The sequence below is a fragment of the Tachypleus tridentatus genome, unplaced genomic scaffold, assembly GCF_004210375.1.
Source record: "Tachypleus tridentatus isolate NWPU-2018 unplaced genomic scaffold, ASM421037v1 Hic_cluster_2, whole genome shotgun sequence".
NCBI lineage: Eukaryota > Metazoa > Arthropoda > Merostomata > Xiphosura > Limulidae > Tachypleus > Tachypleus tridentatus.
Window position 1 is genome coordinate 66,164,850 of NW_027467782.1, and position 26,160 is coordinate 66,191,009.

Consider the following 26,160-nt stretch of genomic DNA (forward strand, 5'->3'; position numbering starts at 1 on the left):
TCTCTGAAAAAAAAGAAACAAATTTACAATACATGCATAATTGAATATAACATAATAACATATGGATGGGTAGGGACTTATGGGCCACCCTGTAGTTATATAAAACTGACACTATTCATCTTCAGCATTTTTTTCAATAAGGCCTAATAATCAGTCCTGTTAGATAATCCACTGGATGCTAGAATTAAAATTTATATTTGGTGTAGGTGGTCAACATCTAGAGATATAGTAATTGGCAAATTTTCTGCTCATATGGTTATTGTTTTAACAAATAAATTAAGAGTTATTCCATACAAAATAGACAGGCAGATAAAAAGAATGATGAATATTTGGGTTTACTATCAGAGATGCTAACCACTTAACTGATGCTCAGTATATGATTTCAGGTGTCCATCTAATTACTGAGTCCTCAAATGCAACCACCATACATGCAGTGGTAACAAATATGACATTTTATTTAAATATAAAATACATACAAACTTCCTCTTGAACACATACTTTTTTTTTGATACAAATCAACTAAGACGTTTAAAGGAATATCACTTTAAAGACAAACCAAAACATAAAATATGTACATGTATGTTTGTGTATTCAATTTTGTCACATTTACTGCCTCTGCAACTGTCACTTAGTTGGTTATAATACAAAAATATAGCAAAGACTATACTTTAAACAATAGTTGTTGAATGAATTTTCAATTTCAAACAATGCTATGAAAGAAATGTTTTTAGCTATTCTGAAGACAAAACTATAATTTTAATGATGGAATAAATAAGTATGATTTATTCTTTATGCTGCTAGAACAGCAGCAACATTGTCTGTAAGGTAATTTTCAGTTACTGACAAGTTTCATCATAAAGACTAATGATACATAAAACAACCTATGAAGTGTCTTTCAAAACATTCCAAGTAGTAATCTACATCCTGAACAGTTCATAAAAATATACAAAATTAAGAATAACAAATAATATATGTGCAAGTAATTTTCTAATATTACTTCTGCATTATTACATATAACAGAAACAAGTAACATCTAAAAGTTACATACTCATATACTATATATTCACTATATAATTACATACTTGTGCTCTGTATCCACCATGTAGTTTCATATGACCATTTAATCCAAATCTGTTCTTGAACTTTTGTGGCACAATGTGCATTTAACTGCTCTCGATTCAACGCTGAAAATGTGTATATAAAACTATGTACTTATAATCTGTATAAGAATAATTGCACCTGAACAGCACAACACACACACACAAATTTTAAATAAACTGCCATCACACTTTTTTTTTTGCATATTTAAAAGCCTAAAATTATTCAGTTTAATACTAAAATGGAAAATGCTATATTCCTACAATTTTTAATGAAATCTGTGAATGTGATGCATGTATCTTTTCATTGTTATCATGGTTGTATAAAAATGTTTTAGATAAGCAAAAGAATTTGTAACACAAGAAGTAAAATTCACACTAGGTCTTTCACAGAGAATAAAAAATCTATGAGAGTGTTGATATTCAAAGCATTATAACAAAAAATGTGATAAAACATAATTGCTCATTCACTAAAGTGTATAGTAAAACAATGTTTGGGACAACATGGAACCTACTGGTCCATTTCAATTATTCAAATAAAAGACAAGTAAAAAATTTATTCAGCCCTTATTACTCATATACTTATCAAGCATTTGCTTAAACTCATTTAAACTTACTGACAACATTTGAAGACAGCCCAATTCCTAAGGCCAATCACCCTGCTAGAAAGAGCTTTTAAATGAAGATGACTCCTACCCTGTCAAAATTTATAGTTGTGTCTCCTAGTCTTACTATTCTCACTGTTAAAATATAAAACAATGATGATACATCAACAATATCAATTCCTTTACAATCTTACACATCTCTATCTGATCCTTCCCTGATTCTTATTTTTAAAGAGAAAACAATTTGAGAGATTTCAGCCTCTCCTCACACAACCCCTATCCCAAACGCAATTCTAGTAACCCTTTTCCGAACCCTTCCAACAATTTGACATCTTTTCTGAGGTTAGGAGCCAAAGGCTGAACATAAGAATTTAAATGTGGTCTAAGCAGTGACCTGTACAATAAAATTACAGTCTCTTCAGATTCATATTCAATATTATTATCAATACAACCTACAATCCTATTTGCCCTACCACTAGCAACAACACATTTCTTGAATGGCCTTAGAGAGTGACTGTTATGAAAGAAAGGGATCTTGGTGTAATAGCCCTTGTTTCGATTATTTCAATCCAAATTATACTTAATATGCAAATTATGACAAACTCACCTTTATACTATGGATCAAATTAAAAGGTCTTTCAGCAACAATTTCAGGGTTATAATTATAACAAGTGCAGGATAATGTGTGTAGGTTATCATAACAAGCTTCATATACCTTTTAACTGATAAACTTTAAACAGACCTTATAACAAGGTACCCTGTTCTTTTACTTCATTTGTTCCACATTTACACCAATGATCATGTGGATGACATGTAAGCAGAGCATTTTATGGAATGTGCAAAGTGGCAGCCTTTATAAACATGGCATTCATTTTGAACTTAGTCATTAAGCCCAAAAGGTAAACTGTAATTAGCTTTTCTTCTTCCATAAGGATACTTTCATTTACTATAACCAATTTCAATTTCTATTATTATAAAGATTATTTCACATTTTTAGTTTATATATCTAGGAATAAGCTTAATCTAGTAAGCTAACGTAGCAAAATACAACTTTACCACTGTGTGTTAGTTCTTACTTGGCATCATTCTAAAAAAGTGATACTTTTACCAGTGTAGACAAATTTTGGCTAAAATGTATAATATATCCATTTTATTGTGCATTATTTCTATTTTATTTTACTCTTATTATTTTATTACAATGATAATTCTGCATTGTTAACCTAAGCTTTCTGGGCTGAATGATACCTCATGATTTTAAAGCATTTACAGCAAAATGTCATCAACAGTGAGGGTACCAAACTGATGACACAATGTATTCTAATCATTATAAGTAACATAGTCTAAACATTACCTTTAAATAGCTATCCAGTACTAGCTATATAATTTTAGTTTTGATCTATGTAGATAGCTAGCTTTGATCAAAGTTAACAATAATATGGGTAGTAGTTATGCATATTTGATGACAAGTTTAATGAACAAGAATGAGTAATCTTAAATCATTAAATCAATGAGCTCATCAGAAGATATTAAAAAACAATATTCATGTGTTGCAGACTTGTATTTGACTTAAAATACAGAATTTCAGAGATGTGTGTTTGCATAGATAAATATATTTACATGCAGATACACACACACACATATTTGCTCCCAACTGTGCAAATTACCACAATTTTTTACACAATTTGCAATAAATAAAAATGCTTTGAAAACTCCAAACTCTTCAAAATGTTTTAAAAAGCACTATAGAAATATTGAGACTCAAAAGTTATTTTGAAATATTGTTTTGCAAATACTTAATACAACTTGAGATGAAAATCAATCCACAGAAGATGTATTTCTACAAACATTTTATAATAATTCTGAAGCAATTCTTGAAAATATTCATTACATAATGAACTGAAAAACAAACTTCTAAAAAAAGTTACTCTAGCAAAATGAATCCTTCACAAAATGCTCAAGGAAAAGTGGTAGTTTCAAAAATGAATTGTATTTTCATAAAACATCAACAAAGGACTTGCTTTAAAATATGTATTTTATACAAAATATGAATTTAGATAAATTAAAAAAGTGTTCCACAATATACTTTGAACATATTAAAATAACTTGTGATAAAGTGTAGAACTTTATATGCTTACTCCCACAAAATTATTCAATTTTAATATCATGCACTCTTTACCTAAGAAATAAATAAAAATATTAAATATACAGTTTACAAGATTACCTTTTGTTGAGTTTTGAAGTACTTGAGTAATCGTAATAAAAAATTAATTACACTATATTGTCTATACACCAAGTTTTTTATGGTTTTATTTTCTGAAGACCATCGTATACAAACAGAATGGTGTATTATTTCTTTTGTTGCTTGGGGTTCTCTCCACAGATTCAACCAATGCTCCAGCCTTCATGACCTCCTAGTAGTCCTGACAGAAACTCCAGGATGAGTTTCTGTGGAGAAATTCTTCTCTGGAATTACCCAGTTGATCATATTCTCACCAACATATTTCCAAAACAGTCATCTTTGGTATGGATCATCTATTCTTCTAGATATAGCAAACCACATCCTTAGTTATTTTCAGTACAGCACATGATCCCCTCCTAGCACCTGCTTAACTTTGAACTTTATCCATTCTTGTATTCGTGAGATTCATTATTATCTGCATTACCACCATAGAGACTCACTGTGTAAGACTTTTCTGAATGATTATTTTCCAGATGAGGGTAGAGAAAGTTCAATGGAACATTCAGTTCTCTCCTGAATATCAGTAATGACAGAGTCCCTGATAGCAGCAGTAACAGCAGAAGATCTTTATCCAACATTTGCTAATATTAATCCACATGCATGACAAATGATTTAACAGTGTGTAGTTATATTTCTCCAATATGCTATCAGATGATCAAGAAAAGTCTGTTGTCTTGGACATTTTAAACCAAAAAATCTGACACATTTCTGTATATAAGTCTGATTCAGAGTTCTTTCCATGTTCTGATTGAAGTTTCATGAGAACAACAAATATTGATACAAGTTTGGTGATGAGTTTCCTCACAGGAGATTCTCCAAGACCATTCCCTTGGCTGTGGTGAAACAGCCCATCACAATCATAATATATTTATTTCCACTGTTAACAGCTCTCTCTCAGGTGATGCTCCAATGCAATAGTGCATTAATTGCTCATATTGTTTCTTTTCATGGAACTTTCCACTCATAGCCAATACTCTATAGAACCCTGGTACCCAACAACATAGAAGTTTCCTCTTACTCTTTCCAGTGGCTTCTTAAAACCCAAGTGTTTGGCTACTGGCATGTCATGGAGATGACAGAGTACTTCAGAATGTAGAATGGGAAGTTCAAGCAAATAGTTTTCATGTTTTACAAAATGATAACAGCTGGAATACAATTTAAGAAACTGTCTAGCCACAAGTAGGTTCTTTAGTGATGGTCATTTCTAGATATAATCAATCTTCCATGGATCTGTAGATGTTTCTTCTGTGCTGATTACACATCCCAGAAAACTGTCATTATCAAAAGGTTTGACATCAGACTTCTTACACAGTTCCTCAAAAGCAACTACTTTCAATGTTTAATAATGTGGAAGTACTATCTGTATGGCATCACATCTTGCATTGTTCCTTTGACATGAATTTTACAAAATTGTTGTGTTAAGAGCTCTAATAAAATGTTTATCTTTAGATCCATGACAGTTCTATCAACCTTTACTCCATCAGGACATACTTGAATGCTTGGTTATGTTACGGCTCAGTAGCTATTTTTCAAGTCTTGGTATTAGTACTTTATGTCTCACAGTACAATAAATGCTCTCACCGAGATTTGGTGTGGCATTGCCATGTAGTGCATAGAAATTTCTTTGTCATTGACTGTGAAGCTATTTGAAGCTGGACTAATTTCACATACACTTTTCCCCATGAAGTATGTTTTGAATATGAACTCTGATGTGAATTACCCACACATCATGAAGCCTAGAAAAGTTTCCAGTATTAATCAACATACTGCTTCCCATCAATAAACCTGTTTATCATTTTGTTTTAAACAATGGACTTTTTATTTCATTTGAGAGGGATTGGGTATTCCAATTTGAATTTCACCTCTTACATCCAGCTAATTCCTGTTTCTCAATGCTTGGATAGTCCTTTATCATTTTCTCTATTTACCTAGCCTTGAAGACATATACCTCAGAGTCTTAATAGCTGTTGATTCCTCAGTGTTGGCTGTGTTGGCCAGGTTTTCCACACCTGTAGCAATTCACTCTTTCTAGTTTTTATTTCCTACAAACTTTGTTTGCAGTTCCAGGTAATATGTATTTTCAAGTTACACTTGAAATACTTATTATCTTGTTCTTTATTTCCTCCATTCTATACAAGCTGTGTAAATAATCCCTTTAGTTTTTCTAAACTGTCATCTGAAGGAACTAATGGTTCAACGCTATCTGATCTAACAGCCCCATACCTTTAAAGTGGTGTTTCTATTTATGTATCTTCAATTGTTATGAATCATAATTCCACTACCAACTGAAGAGCTTTTGTGTGTGTGTGTGTAAGAACTGAAATACCTTTCACATTTTACTTAACTTCAAGAAAATAGAACTGAATTTATCAGTTTATATCTACAAAAACTTATTTTTATAAATACCAATTATCAGCTTTGTCCAAATTGATATTTTGTCCCCAGTTTACCATACTTGATACATGCACATAAAAAAAGAAAAAATGCACTAACCAGATTTTCGTTTTTCTAGATTTGAGTCTTGACACGTTGTCTGGTTTCTTAAAAAAATCGAAGAACAGTACGATAAAAAATATATAATTTAGTTAATCAAAAATTTCATTTTGAACAAGTAGCTAAAAAACTACTTGTAAGTGTGACTTGTTGGGTAAATCTATTATTATAAGCTAGAATTACTTGGTTAAACAGCTTCAATAAAATAATCCATACCACAATAACTCTAAAATGGACAGATTGCAAAATTTAACATCCAAAATTTATTACAAGACCTATGCTAATGATTATGAAGTGAGATATAGTCAGTGTTGTGAAAACTAACTTCTAGGTATCAAAACACAAATACAATATTTAACAAAATAAAGTTCTAGTTGTCAAAAGTATAGCAGATCCTCCAAACAGATATACCATACAATAGATACAAAGTACAGAACTTTTTTTTCAGTATAGCTGTTTCAATTTAGAATTTAAAAACATTGTGTATAAGTAATACAATGAGAAACAAATAAATTTGGAAAGCAATAGTCAAAAATAAATATTATTACACAAAATTTGTTTAAAAATGCTATTTTTAAATAGAATTTCAATAAAATTCTTAAAGCTAACAAAACCAAAATCTGAAGAAGCAGAACAAGAAGGAAAGAAAATTAAAACATTCAATGCCCAACTTAACCCTAATTCATTTCTTAAGTATGAAATACCTAACAATTTAACTTTTCTGTATGTAACTATCAACTCCAAACTTTGTTGGACTAATTCATCAGTTTAAATATACACACAAAAGGAAACAAGTTTTACCTGAATCCACAAGTACAATACCTTGTTATATGAATGATCACTTGGATACTAAGGAGGAAGAAAAGCCTTTATGTAAAATGCAATCCTTCTGATTGTCCACGGGAACTAATAAGTAAAGATAATTGGGAAACTTTGGTTGATCCTGTGGTGTCAAAGGGTTGTTTTCTAGAAGAGGATCTCCAGGTGCAATTAGTTTATTTGGGACATAGCTTGTCCTATTACAAGTGGTTAAAGAACCAGCCCTTCCAAATGATCAACAGTCTGATCTTGTTGCTTGCAAAATGACAAGGAGTTTTCCTCCATTGTAGTATATAGTACTATCATCTTGAGTCTTGATCATATGACCGAAAATTGTAGGAGATGGGTTTATCTGAGAAACCTGACAACTAGACACATCAGGAAACAACTGATGAACTTTGGCTATTTAATATCTCTGGTTGTTGATATTCATGTTGATTCTGATACTTTGAAAGTTGCATTAAATCTGAGTTGTCAACAGTCTTAATTATATTTGAATTATTTTGGTAGTCTCTTGTAATATTAATGCCTGTTCTGAATTTACTGTGCCTTCTGAATGACTAGTATTTGGCATAAGCCTTTCATCAGTTAAGTTGGAAGAAATATTTATGATTTGAGGGTTCCATTGTCTTTGTTTCTGCCTATCAGAGTCTGATAAAGCTCCAATGTTTTGAGATACACCCAAAGGAATGCTAAAACTGCAACTGTGATGCTGCAGATTGTGTTTCTGAGCTAAGCAACTGTCTAATACTGTTTGGAATCATGGCAACCCGACGATTTTGACTGACAGGAAGTGGTGTATACTGGATTCTGTTGGATCTGGAAGGTTCATTAAAAACTGGAGTTATTTGATGGTACTTGTTTAAATATTTAAACATTTGTATAATACTTTTCAGGTCTGTTCTGCAAATATATAAAAAACTATATATATACCTTATCCAGTTCTCTTTCTTTTTTTAAAGTCTAAAAAAGTGTTTACATTTTAGGCTAATATTTAACACTTTTAAAAATGAAATGCTCAATATTTCCAACATGAACATACTTTAAGCTTTTGAAAACAGAATTTCAAATCAACATACTGGAGAATATTTTAACACAAGGGAAATAGAGATGAGGTTGTCTATATTATATTAAAATGATCTGAAATATGCAGTTTAGTGAGCTATATAAAAAACACAGCCAATACAAAGTTGTGGTGAAATGACACGCATCAGAACTATATTAAAATACTGTTTGGTATCTTATAGGTAGTGTGATGCCACAGAAAACTAATCTCTTTTGAGAAGTGTGTATTGCAGTCCCAATGAAAAGCATTCAAGCACTAACTCATCAATATGGGTTCAAGTTGGGATGTAGAATTTCTAAGACTGGAAATCCCTTAAATTTAATGGCACTGGAAAGCAAAGAAATGTATGTCCAGAAAGAGTCCCACAAGTAGTTTCTGCAGCTAAAATAAGCAAATTGTTCCATCCCATAAAAGGTAAGGATTCAATATAAAAGTCAGTTGCAAAGCCATCCAAGTGCCCATGCAAGGGTCACAATATAATTAATAATTTCCCTCTTGAAAAGCACCACAAGTCACATGTGTATAACTTACTTCCACCCTATTCCCAGGGAAAGAAGAACATCAGCAAAAATGTATTAACTGAGATGTAGATGGGGAAAAATAGAACCACATAGTAACAATTGAGATGTATGTAATTTTATAACTGACAAAATTTGTACCACTTTCTACCACCACCAAAAAAAAAAAAACAAAAATATGATTTTCAGGAGTTTCTCATCATGGCTACTTTATCCCATTTTTCATTTCCCTTAAACAGAAAAATTCTAATCTGTATTTGAATGGATATTCTGATTTTGGTAAGTAGTGTGATTAAGTGGCTTTGCATTTTGAACTCATAGTACACTGGTTGTGAGTTTGAAGCTGGCCTGCACTGTTCTACTGTGTCACAGAACAAAACACTTTACTAAAAGCATTTCATTTACCCAGTGTGAGGGATACCAGTCCTTATAAATAAATTCAACATGGGCATCCCACCCAGGAAGAATGGGTCACAATTCTCATTTGCTCAAAATGAGTTTGAAAGCATTGGGTATATATTCTTTCCAAACTTATGACAAGGATTTAGCTTATATTACAAGTCAAATACAACCTTTCATGTCATAGATATATGGGCTCATATATGAGGGCTTCAATACAAGATAAAACTATCAGTTTAGATTTAACATGAAAGTAACTATCTACCCCTCTGCCCAGGCATCATTCACACCGTGCATGTCACAAAGTTTTAGTGACTTACATTTAGAATTTTAACTAACTACTTTTCATGTTACCAATTAAAATAGCATAAAATCATAGCTAATAATCCATAATTTAATAGTACACAAGCTTTAAATTCTTAATTTTATAAGACAATATATAAAACTCCTTAGTTTTCTCTGTCATAAATGTGACATTTTTCTGTGTCCCTTTCTCTATTTTATTCACCATTCCTCAAATAAGTACAAAATTTAGTGTAAATTACCACAAAATCATCATTATTTAGTCAAACCATTCTTTTATAGCCTTCAATTTTGTTTAGTTCCAGAGCTATCAAATAGAAAATCAGAAACTCTTGCCACACCCAGCTGTCACATTTTCTGTTTTGTTGATGGTGCTCATTTATGTTTAATTCTATATTATGTATAACCAACAGAAAGCCAAGATTTTCATCCATGAAATGATGTATTATATAACAATGGCTTCTTAACATAGAATTCTCAATTTCTCTATTAATACAAGTTTCAGATGAAAGACAATGACTAGCTTGGATAAATTTGTAAAAGCACTTATCCCATAATTGAAAAGCCAGAAAAACTGTAATAGTTAGGGGAAATTACACGCATTACATTTTTTTTTCATGTTTATTCATTTATTATTATGCAACTTAGATGTAAATATACAGATCTCTTTAGGTTAGTTAACATTAGATTAGGCACAATAAATAATAAGTCTTCATGGGGCAAGTGCTGAGCAGTTCATATGTAATGTAATTCAAGAGCATGCTCCTCACAGTGACATACAACTTATAGCAGTGCAAGCAATTGTTAGGCGTGGTTCAAAATGTAATAAAACAATAAAGTTAAGTATCAATAGATGTTTCATGTTACAAATTGAAGTCATTTAAGAAAGAAAAAAGGGTAATTTAAATTTATTTTGATTTTATTTTCGTGATTACATTCAGTCAAACTGATCAATCTTTTATAGAGTTAAGGCAGAGAAAATAACAGACAAAATATAATTTAACTAAAAACAAACATTTGAAATGTATTTAACAAGTTTTAGAGAATACGCTAAACGAAATTATAAGATTTTGAGATGAAGTATTTTTAATATTCACTTTGCATACAGTTTAGTAAAAAAACAATTCAATATACTCAGAGACAAATTGTTTCTTTTAGTTTACTGAAAATAATTCACTAAAAAAATGTCATCAGTCAAATTGACCAAGTGCATGTTGAAAGAGTTAAAGAAATAAAAATGTGGTAATTATACACACTACATTTTTTCATTGTTAGTGTGTTTTATTTTAAGCCTCATGAAATTTAGTTTGTTCCTATAAAATGACAGAATGAACCTAACTTTATTTTAAATTTAAAAATAGATATTACTGCTAAAAATTTACAAAACACGTAACATATACTCACAAATATAAAACAGAAATAAAGAAATACGCATACATGTTTCCCAAGTCTGTCGTTACATTGTTTGAATGATTGTAGGGCTTGCCCTAAAAGTATGAAAATTACACTTAAAACTAAAGTTCCTGATTCTTAAACAACTAATAATTTTCTGGCAATGCATAAGCAAACATGTAAAACTAATTATCTAATAAAATTTAAGAAAAGCAGTTTTAAAATTTTACTCAACATACTTTCCATGCTAATAATAAAATGTTCTCATGAGAAAAAAACAAAAAACTATTCTTAACAATAAACAATTTCATATATTGAGCATTTTATTGCTACCATGCTCAAATATTCCAGAAGTCATTTGCTATGAACACATTATTTTATTTAGTTTTGACATTTTTTTTATAAATTACATGTCAATTTAAATTCAAGACTATGCCATGAGTTGGATATACAAGACTGTTAAGTGTGAGCATTACTATTTAATTTATTTTGTGACTTAATAATCAATGGTTATTTTCATAATATGAAGGTTAAAAGTAATTATTTTAAACGCGGATAGTTATACTTATTAAGAGTCGTACACTGTGTGTTGTAGTGTTGTTGCTGCAAAATTATTTGAACCTTTGGTATTTTTCTCACCAAGTGAGTACTGTTACATTATAATATTGCTTGTGTAGTTAAAAGAAAGTTCAAGGCCTTTAGAACAAGGTGTGTGTATGTTTATATATACACACACACATACTAGGTGACCAAACAAAGCAACGGAAGAGACACTTCAGTCAGAAACAAGTTAGAAAACATGAAGTTAACACAATTCAATAGAGATAAGGAGTATAATTTGTCTTGTCAAAGGTTACTCCAAAGTCACTGAACCCATCTATGTGTACTTTGATCAAAAGGAGATAATTATTTGAAGTTCATGATACAACTGTGGTACTCCACAGGGGTAGTAAAGTGGATGGTTGGTTTGGCATTTTATGGCACAAAACAACTAGGCTATCTATGCCAAACATCCAGTAAAGAGTTAAAATTAAAGTAAAATTATTAAAATTCATAAAAGGAAATCAAGGTAAAACAAAACAAAGTTCAATTTTTGAATTAAAAAACATAAAAGCATTAAATCCAATTTTATATCTAGTCTACAGCAATAAAAAAAAAACCACAGTGATACAAGTTGTGAAAGACTTTCTGTAGCTCGCCAGGATGACTGAGGGTAAGTTCAAAATCAGCGTTAGTCACCTGAAGCTGACCTTTCCAGTCCTGGTTTTGAGTTATTTGATGTTATAGCTGATTTCAGAGAGTAAAGTAATACTAGTTTTAATAGACTTGTAGCAAAATTTTAATTATTATAACTCACCAGGATGACTGGGTAGTTCAAACATCAGCATTAGACACCTGAAGATGGCCTTTCCAGTCCTAGTTTGAGTTATTTGATGTTACAACCATTTTCTAATTTCAAATTGAACTAGATGTACTTTGATTTTAAAAGGAAATCACATTAAAAAAAATGTCTAATTTATAAATTAAAAACTTAAATAGCATTTAAAAAACTAAAAACATTTCTCAGGTGGACAGTGTCACCATAGCCAATAACACTGTTTATCGCTACGGATAAACCTTGGTACAAAATGTTTAAAATGGTGTGGACCTTCAGAGTCATAATGATGGCAAAATAGTACAATGTGGCTTATTGTAACCTGAGTGTTACACACACAACACATTGGTGCATCAGCCCCAGATAAAAGAAAACATTGAGTTAAAAAACTGTGAGCAATGCGTAATCTAGTTAGAACAAATTCTTCCTTCTTAACCTCATGGAAGCAAGATAGCCAAAGTCCAATAGAGGGGTTTTATTTGGAAAAGCTTGTTTTTCACGATGCTCACTTCAGGTTGAATGCCAACTGGCATGGAGCCGAGCCTTGTATACAGGACCATAGTCCATGTATGGAACAGGCACAGCAGTGATAGTGCCAGAGTAGACAGATTTAGCTGTGGTGTGAGCCTGTTCCTGCAAATACCAAGGTAGTCTGGTATCCAGAAGAACAGGATGTTACAGGAAGAACAAGTAGATGTTAAAGAGGAATAGGCCAATCGGTTTTGAATATCTCGTGAACAGTATGAGAACTAACGGAAGCAATTCCAGGGCCACTAGAGAATTAAGCAAGTCAGTATAAATAGTGCAATTTGAGTACTACTTTGCTTCTAGGTGATCCAGGGCAAGAGAAATGGCATACAGTTAAACAGTGAATACAGAAACTGTAGAGGGGATTGTGTACCAACCACCAACCCAAAACAAACCATGGCAGAGCCCACAGAGTCACAGAGAACCAACTGTATAAGTAGGAATGGAAGGATGGTTCAAAAGATGTTCAGCAAATGACAGTATTTCCAATCAGGAGTATCTGCTTTTCTCAGATGACTTAAAGAAAGGTCACATTTGGGGACTGTAATAAGCCATGGTGGGATGGGCTGACCAGTGGATACAGCAATGCTATCCAAGGACAAACCTAATTCATCCAACTGCACCTGGATACAAAGACCAAAAGGAGCAATGGCAGATTGCCTGTTCTGAAAAAGCATGGCTCACCAAGGAAGGAAAACAACCACAGGTGGGATGCTGTGGTAAGGATTGAGGTTTTGAAGCATAAAGTAAAAACAGTTGCAAATGACAGAGGGTAGAGGAGGTTGATGAGACTATGTATAAGCTCTGAATTGGGAAGTGTAGAAAGCACCAATGCAGAGCCAAAATCCCTCATGATGAATGAGGTCTAGCATCTTCAAGGCTGAAGTCCTGGCACAGCCATAAACCAGTGACCTATAGTCTAGTTTTTTATCAAATAAGAGCATAATATATCTTTAGCATGGAACATTGATTCACTCCCAAGGAATGGAAGAGAGGACATGGAGAATGTTCAGTGCTCTTGTGCATTTGGCCATGAGCTGCTTGACATTCAACTTACATTCAAAGAAAAGCCCCAAGAACATTGTCTCAGGGACCACAGGTAGAACCAACTTCACTGATACAGAGTTCAGGATCAGGTTGAATACCCCATTAGTGGCAAAAGTGCATGCAAACGGTTTTAGAGAGAGAAGTTAAATCTGTTTGATGTGGTCCACTTAAGTAAACAATTGAAGGCAGTCTGTAACTGCCACTCAATATACCTCATGTTCAATGACTGACATACGATGTGAAAGTTGTCAACATAGAGCCCATTTGCAACAGTAAGAGAGAGTTGTTCAGTGATGGCATTAATCTTTATAGTAAAAGTGTGACACTCAAAACACAGCCTTGAGGGACTCCGTTCCAGAAAAGAATGAGAATGTGTCAAACCCACACAAACTTGGAATCTCCTGTCCATAAAAACTTAACAAAAATGTACAAATGCCCACATAACCCACATAAATGGAGGTCTCAAAAATGCCATACTTTCATGTTGTATCATAAGCCTTCTCAGCATCAGAGTATATTGATACAAGATGTTATAGTTTGAGATAGGCTTTTCTAATTGACGTTTCAAGTTGAATCAGGTGGTCCATGGTGAAGCACTGTTGTTGGAACCCACATTAAGAGAGGAGGTTGTTTGATTTGAGGAACCAAACAAGATGAGCATTAACCATCCTCTCTAAGGTCTTACAGAAACAGCTCATCAAAGCAACTGGACGATAGTTTGAAGGAACCTTGGGATCCTTCCCAGGCTTAGAGAAATGTAGGACCATAGCCCAGCACCAGGCATCAGGAAAACATTCTCTTGCCAGATCAAGTTAAAACAATCAGAAGAAGAGCAAGAGATATATGGCATAGCATTTCTTAGTGTATATTATCAGGTTTGATCGATGAAGGGCCAGTTTGAGTTCCAGTTTGGGATGATTATAATCACAGAGACAATCAGCTTGAAAAGAAAGAGGTGGTAGCTCTGCCCGAGTCTTGATGGCTGAGAAAGTAGAGGATGAAGCAGAAGTGCTAGATACCTGGCAAAAGCTTTCACCCAGAGTATCAGTGATGTACCAGATATCAGCTACTTCCTGGCCATCAAGAGCAAGATCAAGAGGGGGACAGAATTATATTGCCCACTGACCTCCAAATCTTGTCCCATATGACTTTTGAACTGGTGATAGAAGATATGATGGTTGTGAACTTAATCCAAAGTTCCTTCTGGCTTTGACATCTTACCCACCGAGCATGTGCACGGAACTGCTGGAAAGCAATGTGGTGCGAGAGTGTGGAATATCTATGTAAGAAGCTCGTTTTTGAACCTTCCATGCCATGTGGCAGGCAGGATTCCACCAAGGATGAGGATTCCATGGAAAACATGTTGAGGATTTAGGAATACATTGAGCAGCTGTCTATATAATAGTCAGTTACTGCTGGCACACAGTCCTCTTAAGTTCTGCAAGAGCAGTGAAGAGGGCCAGTTTGCATCAACCATGGCCAGTCACTCTCAAAATTATAGGAAAATGATCACTGCATCATGTGTTATTGTCAACTCTCTATGAAAAGTGGGAGAACAGTGAAGGGGAGCCAACTGAGAGATCAATAACATTAAAGGACTGACTAGGTGCATGAAAATAAGTAAAATAAGAACCAGTATTGAAAAGAGGAAGGTTGTGATCAGAGAGCATACGCTCTACAGAATGACCCCTCCCATCAATATCAGCACTTTCCCAGAGGAGATAATGTCCATTAAAGTATCCCAGGATTAAAAGGGAGGTGACAACTGTTCAATGAGAGTATCAAGGTTTGATTGATCATATGTCTCTCTAGGCAACAGGTAGAGAAAACAAACAGTGATGGTACAACCCAAGGAAACACAGATGGCTACAGCCTCCAAGGGTGTGTCAGTGGCAAAGACAGAGTGGGCACATGCTGATCAACCAACTGTGTCACCTGTCCATGCACTCATCCATCAGACAGCCTGTCATTTCATAAAAAAAAAACTGCCAAAAGGTGACTGTATTGGCAGGTTTCATAAATGTTTCCTATAAGAAAAGACATACAGGATGGTAGGAAGCAATTAGTGCTTTGATGTTGTCCAGATTAGAATATAAACCTCAAAATTTCCACTGTATCAAGGTGGCCAATTTTATTAACGTAGGTGAATTGGGTGGAGAGTCCTTTGTTTACGACCATGTCTTTTTTTTTCTTTATTGTCATTATTCGAGGGAAATCTGTTGACCTCCATGGATCCTGACCTGGGTTGAAGGGTTAGGTCTTTGTTATTCCAGCAACTGAAGAGCGTGAACAAATGATCATTTTGCATTTTGGGGTGAGAGAAAAAGTACCTGAGGAAATGCCTGTACCCCAAACCAAAGGAAGTGGATCTTTGAGTTTGCTAATGAATGTTAGAGACAGAGATGGGTGTTGACATTGATTCATCAACTTTTAACCATGGAGGTCGAAAGGCTTTTCATTTGGTTTGAGAATGATTCTTTTGAAGGCACACAGTGATCCATCTGCAGTCCCACTGTAGTAGTAGAATGAAGTGCAGCAGCACACGTCTGATATGAAGTGGTGAACAGCAACTTTCTGATAAGCTCGATAAGTAAGCAATGTTTTGAATCATCTTCAAACACTGCACCTTTTTTACTTCTAACCATTTAGGCAGGAGCAAAAGTAGCATGGGTGAGAGCCATTGCAATTGGACTTAATGAGAGTCCTTGCCACTGCAACGAAGACGCTGGGATACCAACCAATGACACTGGAAACATCTAAGAGGGTTTGGAATGTATGGCTGTAGTGTGTAATTAAAATCACCTGCCTTAATAGTGGCAGGTGGACATGGTGATGTAAATGTTAAAATGAGAGATATGCCTCACTGCAGAAACTCCTTGGGTGGAGAAACCAGCCAGAATCTCTGACTCGGGATGTTATTCAAATCAACAATAACCCCTCATGACAAATTCAAAGTAGCATGAGGCATAACTTCAATAGGTATATCCCAATTGCCTTTGAATGTAAGAGGAGTTCACTGTGCTGAGATGTGGATGTTTCCACCAATTTGTCACTAGAGCAAAGCTTTCTGACTGAGTTTGGAGAGTCAGCAAGTCCCTCTAGACCAGGGTGTGCAACATTTTTCGTCGGTGGGCCATATAACCAACTTCATCAATCTGGGGCCACTTTAAAAAACAAGCTTATTCGTGTACATGCACAATAAATTAAAAAAATTTCAAAATGCAAGCAATAATATTTTATATTTTGCATGAGTGATCATTTTAGTACTTGAAATTTAGAGTCCTTGCAGAGCTTGTCAATATCAGCTTTGACAGAAGTGGTTACCTTAACTGACTGGTCAAATGTTCATCAGTCAGCTGACTTCTACATTTGGTTTTGATGAGCTTCATTTTGGAGAAAAATTGCTCACAGCAGTAGGTGCTACCAAAAGGGAGGTTCTTTGTGATGGACAAATTGGGAAACTTTTCACGCATTACACAGAGTTTGTAAAAGTCTAGCAAACTGTTTTCAGAGAATTTCCTTTAGTGTCCATGTCAGCCTGCAGTTCAATGAGTTCCATTTGGCAATCATCAGGACTGTCTTCCACTGCCAAATCAAAGGTTGAGCAAACAATTTCAATCTAATTTCAGTTTGTCTGAATCTCAAATCTGTTTGCAAACTCATCATGCAGCTTTTGTACACTGGTTCCATATTTGGTGCAATCCAGATTAAGAAATTCCAGTTTCCTGGTTGCAAGACATGTAAAATGGGTCAATATGGCTCTTCTCAACTGAACCTGGAAAAGTTCCAATTTCTTCTCAAAAGCACAAATATGCTCAAACAACTTATTCACAAGTTGACTTTTCCCTTGTAGTTTTAAGTTTAAATCAGACAGATGCTGTGTAATGTCTGTGAGGAATGCTAAGTCATTCAGCCAGTTCTCATTGCTCAAGAAGTCCACATTCTGACGTTTGCTCCATGAAGAACTTAATCTCCTCTCGAGATTCCAGAATCTCTTCAAAGTAGCAGCTCTACTAAGCCAACGACAGCAGAGAAGTACAAAACATCTGAATACTCACTGTCCAGCTCATCTAAAAAAGTTTTAAATTGTCGATGATTTAATCCTCGTTCAATATAATTTAACGCATTGGGCGACATTTTCATGACTTCTGCAAAATCCAGAACTTTGGTGCACAAGCTCTCTTGGTGAATAATGCAATGGCTTACAACCACGTCTTGTGCTCCAATTGCAGTTAGAAATTTCTTGGTGAACCATTTGTCCCACCTGTCATGGAAGGAGCACCATCTGTTGTAACACCACATAATTTATAAGGATTCAGTTCAAACTTTTCTACAACCTTAAGCACTTGTTCACAAATATCCTGTCCTGTGGTTGTGGAGGAAAGGTTTGCCATATCTAAAAACTCTTCGAAAACATCAAAGCCTGCAGTAGCTCTGATGAAAATGACAAGTTGGGATGTGTCATTGATATCAGTGCTTTCATCCAAAGCCAGACTGAAAGCTTCACACCGAATTCAATCTCTCTTCAAAGTTTCTTTGATGTCCTCTGAAAGATCTTTTGTCCCATGAGACAGTAAAGCGGAAAGGCTAGTTTGCTCCACCAAATATTTTTTTCTCTGGACATGCATATTCTGTGAATATTGTTAAACAATTTTTAATAAATTCTCCATCACTGAAAGGCTTTCCCTTTTCTGCCATACATTCACAAAGCTTAAAACTCAGTTTTGTCACCAGTTCTGAATTTTTCTTGAAAGTGGTAAAACACCTTGTTGCTTTTCAATGGATGTTTTAAATGTTCAATTTTGTCCTTTCGTGCCTGACCAACAATTTCATCAAACTGGGAGGAGTGCTTAGTTGCGTAATGTCGCTTAATATTGTACTCTTTCATGACTGCAATTGTAGTTTGACAGACGAGGCAGACAACACCTTGATTATGTGGGACAACAAGATATTTTGTGCACCATTCACTGTTGAATAACCTTCCCTCATCATCAATTTTTCGTTTCTTAACTGCTGACATTTTACTAGCCCTGAAATCAAAACAAAAATTATTCTCACGAAAATAGCAAAGTAGAAAAAAAAACAGAATTTATTTGGAACCTCTTATGGACAGAAACACATGTTTCTAAATTGGCATCCCGATCATAGCCTTCCGGTACTTAAATTAATTGAGAATAGCAAAATACAGTGTGACCTCGCCTATTCGCGGTTCGCCATTCGCGGCCCCGCATATTCACGGGTTATGCGCGAACTGCGTTTTGTAGGTCACAGAGACTGAAAATTTCGAGGAGATTTCTGTTGTATTTACTCAATCAAGCCGTTTTATCAATTGTCGTCTTCACCAAACAAGATTGGACTGCTATTGGCTGACTGCCTCAGCTTCCCCAACAACGCAAACGGCAAAAGCACAGCCCGGTAACGCACGGTACAATTTAGTGAAATACATAACAGTATGCAATATTGCTACATTATTACTGCATCAATGAGTATAAGTATCATTAGTGTTTGGGAAGCATTTCATATAGTATATAATCGCATACATATACGTTTTAAAACTGCATCCAATATTTGGTTTTCGCTATTCGCGGGAGGGAAGAACGTAACCCCGCGAATAACGAGGTCACACTGTACATAGAATCAGATGCATCTGAAAGCAAAAATTTTAATAAATTCAGTAAAGTCACAACAATATGCTAAATAATAATCAATTTACCTTCAATCTCTTGTAGTAACTGTAAAAGGTAATAAAATTTTCACCAATAATGAATGACGGACAGCAGAGGTTGGGAAAATTGTCGCCAGCGGGCGAAGGCGAAGTTCAGGACATGACATTGAGTCGTAGACAATGCTAGTGCACGTCACCTATTCATGCCCTAAGGAGGCCGACCAATCGAATTCGGCCTGCTCCTCTCTAGCAAAGATAATTTTAGAAGTTTGTCGAGTCGAAGCCTGGGAATCCCTGTAGGATCGATGCTTTTAAAATATTCCATTTGCGTTGGATTACAGATCAGGCCACATGATTAGATTACAACAACCACACACTAAATGGCTTGGGCCGGGTTGTGGCCCGCGGGCCGCCTGTTGCACACCCCTGCTCTAGACTCTTCTCAATGAAAAGGGGAGACATTTGCCCTAAAAGTTTGTCTGAAAGAGAATGTACTACAAGAAAATGAGATACAAGTGTTACAGATGTTGAAGATTGCCGCTCAGAATCTTCAAGACGTGGTCGTTTACCTATGAACTGTTTTTTCATTATTTTATTTAAGATTTTATTTGGAGGATCCATAATAAAAAAATTTGTCTATACCCACTGATTCCACCTATCATGGAGACCTATGAGGAGACTACTGCAATGTCAAATAAGGACACTGCAGCAATGCCAGGATTTTGTGAGCACATTACCCAAACACCAGCATCAGATATAATGTCTACAACACCTAATAAAACATCCAACACAGGTACTTAGTTGAACTAGCCCAAGTGGACCAGCCGATTGACACTAGGGAGGCCATACCCCAAGGTTGCCCATCTACAGGAATTCAAGGCCAAAGTGGTATGTTAGGATTGGACCCCTCAACCACCAGGATCCTCTCCTCCCCTTTATGGGTCACCACGTATGGCAAACACGTGGGTGGATGTTTAGATCCCAGAGGAGGTAAACTGGAAAGAACAGAACCTTCCTGGGAGGTCCCCTCACAATGTACAGGAATCCACACTGAGAGGGTAGCAAAAGTGAACTATTCACTGATACTATTGTGATAAGAGTTAGAGAAAAAAATCATCTTGTCAGTTGGATTATAAAGTAATTATAAAATAATTTAGTTATAGATGCAACTTATGTACATAATTCTTTACACAATAGGAAACCTATTTTTGTCTTGTTTTGAATAGATTACTTTAAACAAGTTGATTGTGTACTGTCCATTTTCTGTTTGAATCTATCTCCAACAAATCATGAAAACCTACTGTAAAAGAATCCCAGCTACATATACAAAATTCTGACACCATGTGAATATTAAATTTAAGACTTCTCAATGTAATTCAAAAATATAATTAAAATGTCAATAGCTGCTATCTAGATGGTGAATGAAAAGTTTAATATATCACTGTATTAATTTTAATTATAATTTTAAGTAGAAAAAACAGATCTTCAATAATGCTACAAACATTCATACAAAACAAGTAAACAAACAAGAAAATAAAGACTAAAATAAAAAAAGTGCCAATGGCTGTTTGTAAGATTCAAGTTGAGAAAGTACAAATCTTTAAATCTATTTGTATATCAGTATACACTTAATGCAATTTAATAGTACGTTAGATTAGAGTAGAAACCAACATGTAAGGAACAAAAAAAAGTACTGCACAAATAATGTAAGTTTACCTGAGTAAATAAGTATGTCAGTTGATCAGATGGATGATGACCAAATTGAGGATGGAATGATTCGTAATGTTCAATTTTTTCATCCAATTAGTGTAGTTCAAATTAAGAGTCTGGGAGGAATATAACATCTGTTTTACTAGAGGATAGCATGTTTTTCTATGTGAAGTTTGAAGTGCAGTTGGTGTGTTTTGAAAACGTTGGTGCCACTATTAGATAGTAAATTGGAAATTGCTGAAGAGAAAACAGTCTGTTTTTGAAGAATTGAAATAAACTTCCTCCTGAAGTGATGGGTGTTGTATCAACATCAGTGTTGACTAAGTAGCTGGTTAAAACTGTAGGAGATGCATTTCTAAGAGAAGTCTGAAACTTGGATACAACAAGAGAAAGTTGCTGAGCTTCCTGGCTATTTACTATTCCTGGTTGTTGCTGTTGAGAAAAATTAGAAAAGTTATTCTCTTTGCTTTGATTCTGATAATCTGGAAGCTTTAAAGAAGCTGTTTGATGCGTTTCTTTCACATCCAATAATTTTCTACAATCTCTCTTTTCTCCAACATGCGCTTTGAATTTATGTCCTGTGAGCAAAGAGTATTCTGTCCATAATCTTGTGCTACAAGAGAAACAGCAGTGTTTATGGTTTGAGAGTTGTATTGTTCCTGACTTTGTCTGTTATCATATTTGTTCCCAGTATCTAATAGGACTTCAATTTGTTTAGAAGTGTACTGGTTCTGATTGAATGTGTTCAATTGCAGTTGTGATTCTGAAGACAGTTGTTCTAAACCACTGTCTCTGAAATCACAATTGAAGTGGTAGAAATATCATCAGGATGAGGTGAAACAGCATCAGAATCTTGGATAACACTTGTAATATTATGGTAACACTCTTTGTGATGCTTTAAAAATGCAAAATTTGTGTTGTTTTTCACAACCTTTTGCATCACAAGAAATGGTTTCTTGTTCTGATGACTAAACATGTGCCTGATCCTAATAAAAAAAATTTCAAACGTTATTTTTCAACATTATTTTATAATCTGTATTTGTAATTTTAAAAAACATTGATATAAAACTTTAATAAGTTTAAATGAAACTGCCGTTAAGTTTTTTTGTCTAAAAAAACCTACAAATGTGTTTTGCAAAATACCATATATTGTATTCTTAAATTTCTGGAAATAAATATGAATTTCTAAAAAATTGTATGTTATACACATCCACAAAGATGTTTACAGAATCATTCACTATATAAATTTTGAAAAATAGAGTAATAATATATAACAGTACTGTCTGTTGTATAACTACTTCACAGAATGTGAAAGGATCTTCAAAACTGATCTGGAAGTTCATTAGGTCCAAGTGGGAATGAATACAAATTTTCAATTTTCCAAGTGCAGTTTTTATACGTTTAACTACTACCTCATCCCTTGTGGATGGAATTTCACCATATTTGATAGTGATTTATTGGGTTGATAGAGATAAATTTTCAGTTTTCCAGTATATAATTTGCATTTTTTTACCATTACTTTACCTTGTAAATGGATCTTCATCAAATCTGGTATGCAGGTTCATTGGGTCTATGTGGAGATACATGCAAGTTTATGATTTCACATTTTATATTTTGCAGTTTTTATGGGCATATTTTATACTTACATGCAAGGAAGCAACTTTTAATGTTCTAAGATAACCTTTCATTAATCATGTTTTTGATTTTTTTTGGCATTACAATAAAATTAACCACACAAAAGTGTGTCAATATAATGTATCTGAACATTTTAAAGAAGTTACCCTATTATCTTAGAAATTTCACAACTTAAAACAAATATCAATAAAACCTCTAAATATTAATTTATTTATTAATTTTAAGATACTTAATGGTTATCATTTTCTGGTCATATTCTTTACATTTTATTACACAGTTTTGGTTATAAACTTGTAACAGATTAAAAGAAATTATTACACAGTTTTAACATTAATTTTTCCCTTTTGTGCAAAAGTAGTCAAATGTAATAAAGAAGATTAGCTAAATGTAATTAATATTAAGAGTTTATATGGTGACTGTCAACCTAATTACAAACATGTAACATCTAGAGGAGATAATATTACACAAAATTAGAATGAAGAAGCACTTAAATGAAAACACACTCTAACACATCATTTTTACTGAATCAATTACAGATAGAGAGTATGATTTAAAGATGGCCTCATTCTGATGAAAATGGACAAGGTTAAACCTTTTGATAATTTCTATTCATACTCACAAATAGTTATGTTGTATGAAAGCCCTATGGCACACTGGACAGACAAACTTTCTTTCATCAACAGGAACAGGCCTGTACTTGGTGAGTGCACTGGATTTGGCAGACCCTTTCTTATAAACTATATATGGTTTTTTTATGAAGACGATTTAGAGATGAACAAGATTTCAGTTTCAGTTTAATTATGTTAGAATATGCTGGTTGGTTGAAACTTCCTGAAAGATAATTATGATCACAATGATGTTTGTCCAAGAAATTAAAATATAATTAACAAAATCAATACAGCATGAAATATAAACTTGTTTTGTCAACACGTATTGCAAAATTAAGACCTCTAGACTATTCTCAAATGAACGTGTCACAAAATTGTGCATCTCCCTTTAATATTTATGATATGCAAATTTAGGGCTTAAAACAAAATTACTTTAAACATGTATCTAAATTTGAAATAATGTACTTACTAAATGAATCTCCAGAATCACCAACTCCATCTTCACTGTTATCACAATTTGAAGAGCTAACATTATATCCAGAGGTCTGAGGTGATAGATGCAATTTTATTTGTTTTCAGTGTTTCACAATTCATCTTACCAGGTATTAAACTGAAAGCAGCATTAGAAGTAAAATCTGGGACTTATAGCTGAGGAACAAGGACATCACAACTAGTTAATGAAGTTGTGACTGGAACATTATACTCTCTTCCTGCAACATACCATTTTCTTTATCATTTATAGAACACAATGTCACAGCCATTCTGCCAAGATCTAGAAATAAAATTCTTTCAGGCTTTTTTTAGTTTAAGACTTGGACATCTAGCATTCTGACATGAAGACACAGCCATAACTGAAATATGAAATAATCTAGAATCTATTTGCTCTCCACTATTATTAATATTTTCCTCCTTATTACCATAACAAACCACTTTTAATGATTTTGAACTAATGACTGAGTTTAGTACAAGATGGTATGAAGGGTAATTTGTTCTTTTCCCAGTTCTGTTTTTATGTTTCACAACAACTGTGTTATCTGTGTAATGATGATGATTCTCTTTGTGTCTCTTCAAAGAACTTTCAGTGAAACAGGTTTTTTCACAACCTTTAAAATCACAAATTATCTTCTTCCTGATGCCATGGACAAGCATATGTTGATTTCTAAATGTAAAATATTCAGTTATTATTCTTTATTCATAAATTAATTTTTATAAATGTTTTCTTTTATTTTATTCTTACACCATGACTGATTACAAAATAAGAGATACAAAGTAAAGATAAGTTATTTTACAACCAGGATATCACAGTCATGACAAGGTAAAATCACTTATAAATAATGCCAATCACTCTCCTCAATTCACAGTTCTGAAAATAAGACATATAGTGAACAACATGTTTTCTTAAATTAAAATCATTTCCACCCAGCCCATACAAATGAACATTTAGAAGTAAATTATAAAAGGATATCAATATAAATATTTTTGATAAAAGAAAATATTTTGATTTTCCAATTTATGATTTACCCTCCTTATATAGTAATGTGCCATACCCACCCTATTAAAAAAATATTATAACTTTGTAGTTATTCAGATATTGTAAAGTTTGTAATAAATTACAATATTTCATTAATAATGTTGATACACTGAGAAGAAAATTAATAGTTAATGGATTTAATAAAGAAATTTTAGATAAAATTATTATATTATTCTGTAATAAATAAAAGAAAGTAAAATCAGTGAAATTCTATTAAAAATTACTAAAAATTGTTTATTAAAAATAAGGTAATCTAAGAACTTGGCACTACTTTATGTGAATGTACACCTTAAGCTGCATATAAAAGCATGACAGTTACAGTAAACTATCACTTTGCTAATATCATGTTAATTAGTGCCTCTACCATATTTGGGACAGGAATGCTAACTTCAAGAGGCAACTTTTTTACCCCAAATGGTAGTAGTACCTACTTTCATTTTTTTATTAATTTATTTATTATCATTTTTCATCTTTTAAATTTATCTTTTCTTATTCTAACTTGGAAGAGCAGTCACTTACCACAACTGTCTGCAGTGAAGGGTGATATAGATGTGGGACATTAAGGGCTTGAGCACCCCATCTTGCTCTCCTAATTTCTCTTTCTTATGCGACACTAGTAAATTGGAGGTTAAGACTGAGAGACAGTGTATCCCCACTGCAATGTGAGTCCTACTTCCACAGTCACCTCCAAAACCTGGGATACATTTTATAATCCCTCATTGTAGCTTGTACCCTAGAATCTGTTTTGAAAAAATATAAAAAAATTTAAAATGTTTTGGTTTGTGGAAAAATTTTATAGTTACAATATAATTAATCAGAGGTTGGGATTTTCTGTTTTAATACAATCCTTCCTCATGATTTTGTTTATTCATTTAACTTCATTTAGATATAATTTAATATGAATACAATATATATAAAAACACATACACATATAAATCTACATTAGCCATGTCTCAATGTACATTTAAAGTATTGCAGATTTTAGTGCTCCAAACTTGAAGTTGAATAATCTTCAGGTCATTCTTGATGATGAAAACCCACTTGAAATAAAAAATGTATCTCAGAATGGCTGGTATGGGTATTAACGCCTTTACCGATATGGAGAGAACAATGTTTCTACCTTCCTAGGT

The 26,160-nt window shown here is 33.6% G+C and overlaps 1 long non-coding RNA gene across 1 annotated transcript; it reads right to left on the reverse strand.

Moving 5' to 3' along the window:
* Positions 1 to 21,542: 21,542 nt before the first annotated feature.
* Positions 21,543 to 24,066, reverse strand: LOC143243322 (uncharacterized). The gene is made up of 3 exons (XR_013024254.1): positions 23,969 to 24,066; positions 23,511 to 23,722; positions 21,543 to 21,688 (listed from the first exon to the last, which is right to left on the reverse strand). It is a non-coding gene; the product is annotated as an uncharacterized LOC143243322 (long non-coding RNA).
* Between the last annotated feature and the right edge of the window lie 2,094 nt (positions 24,067 to 26,160).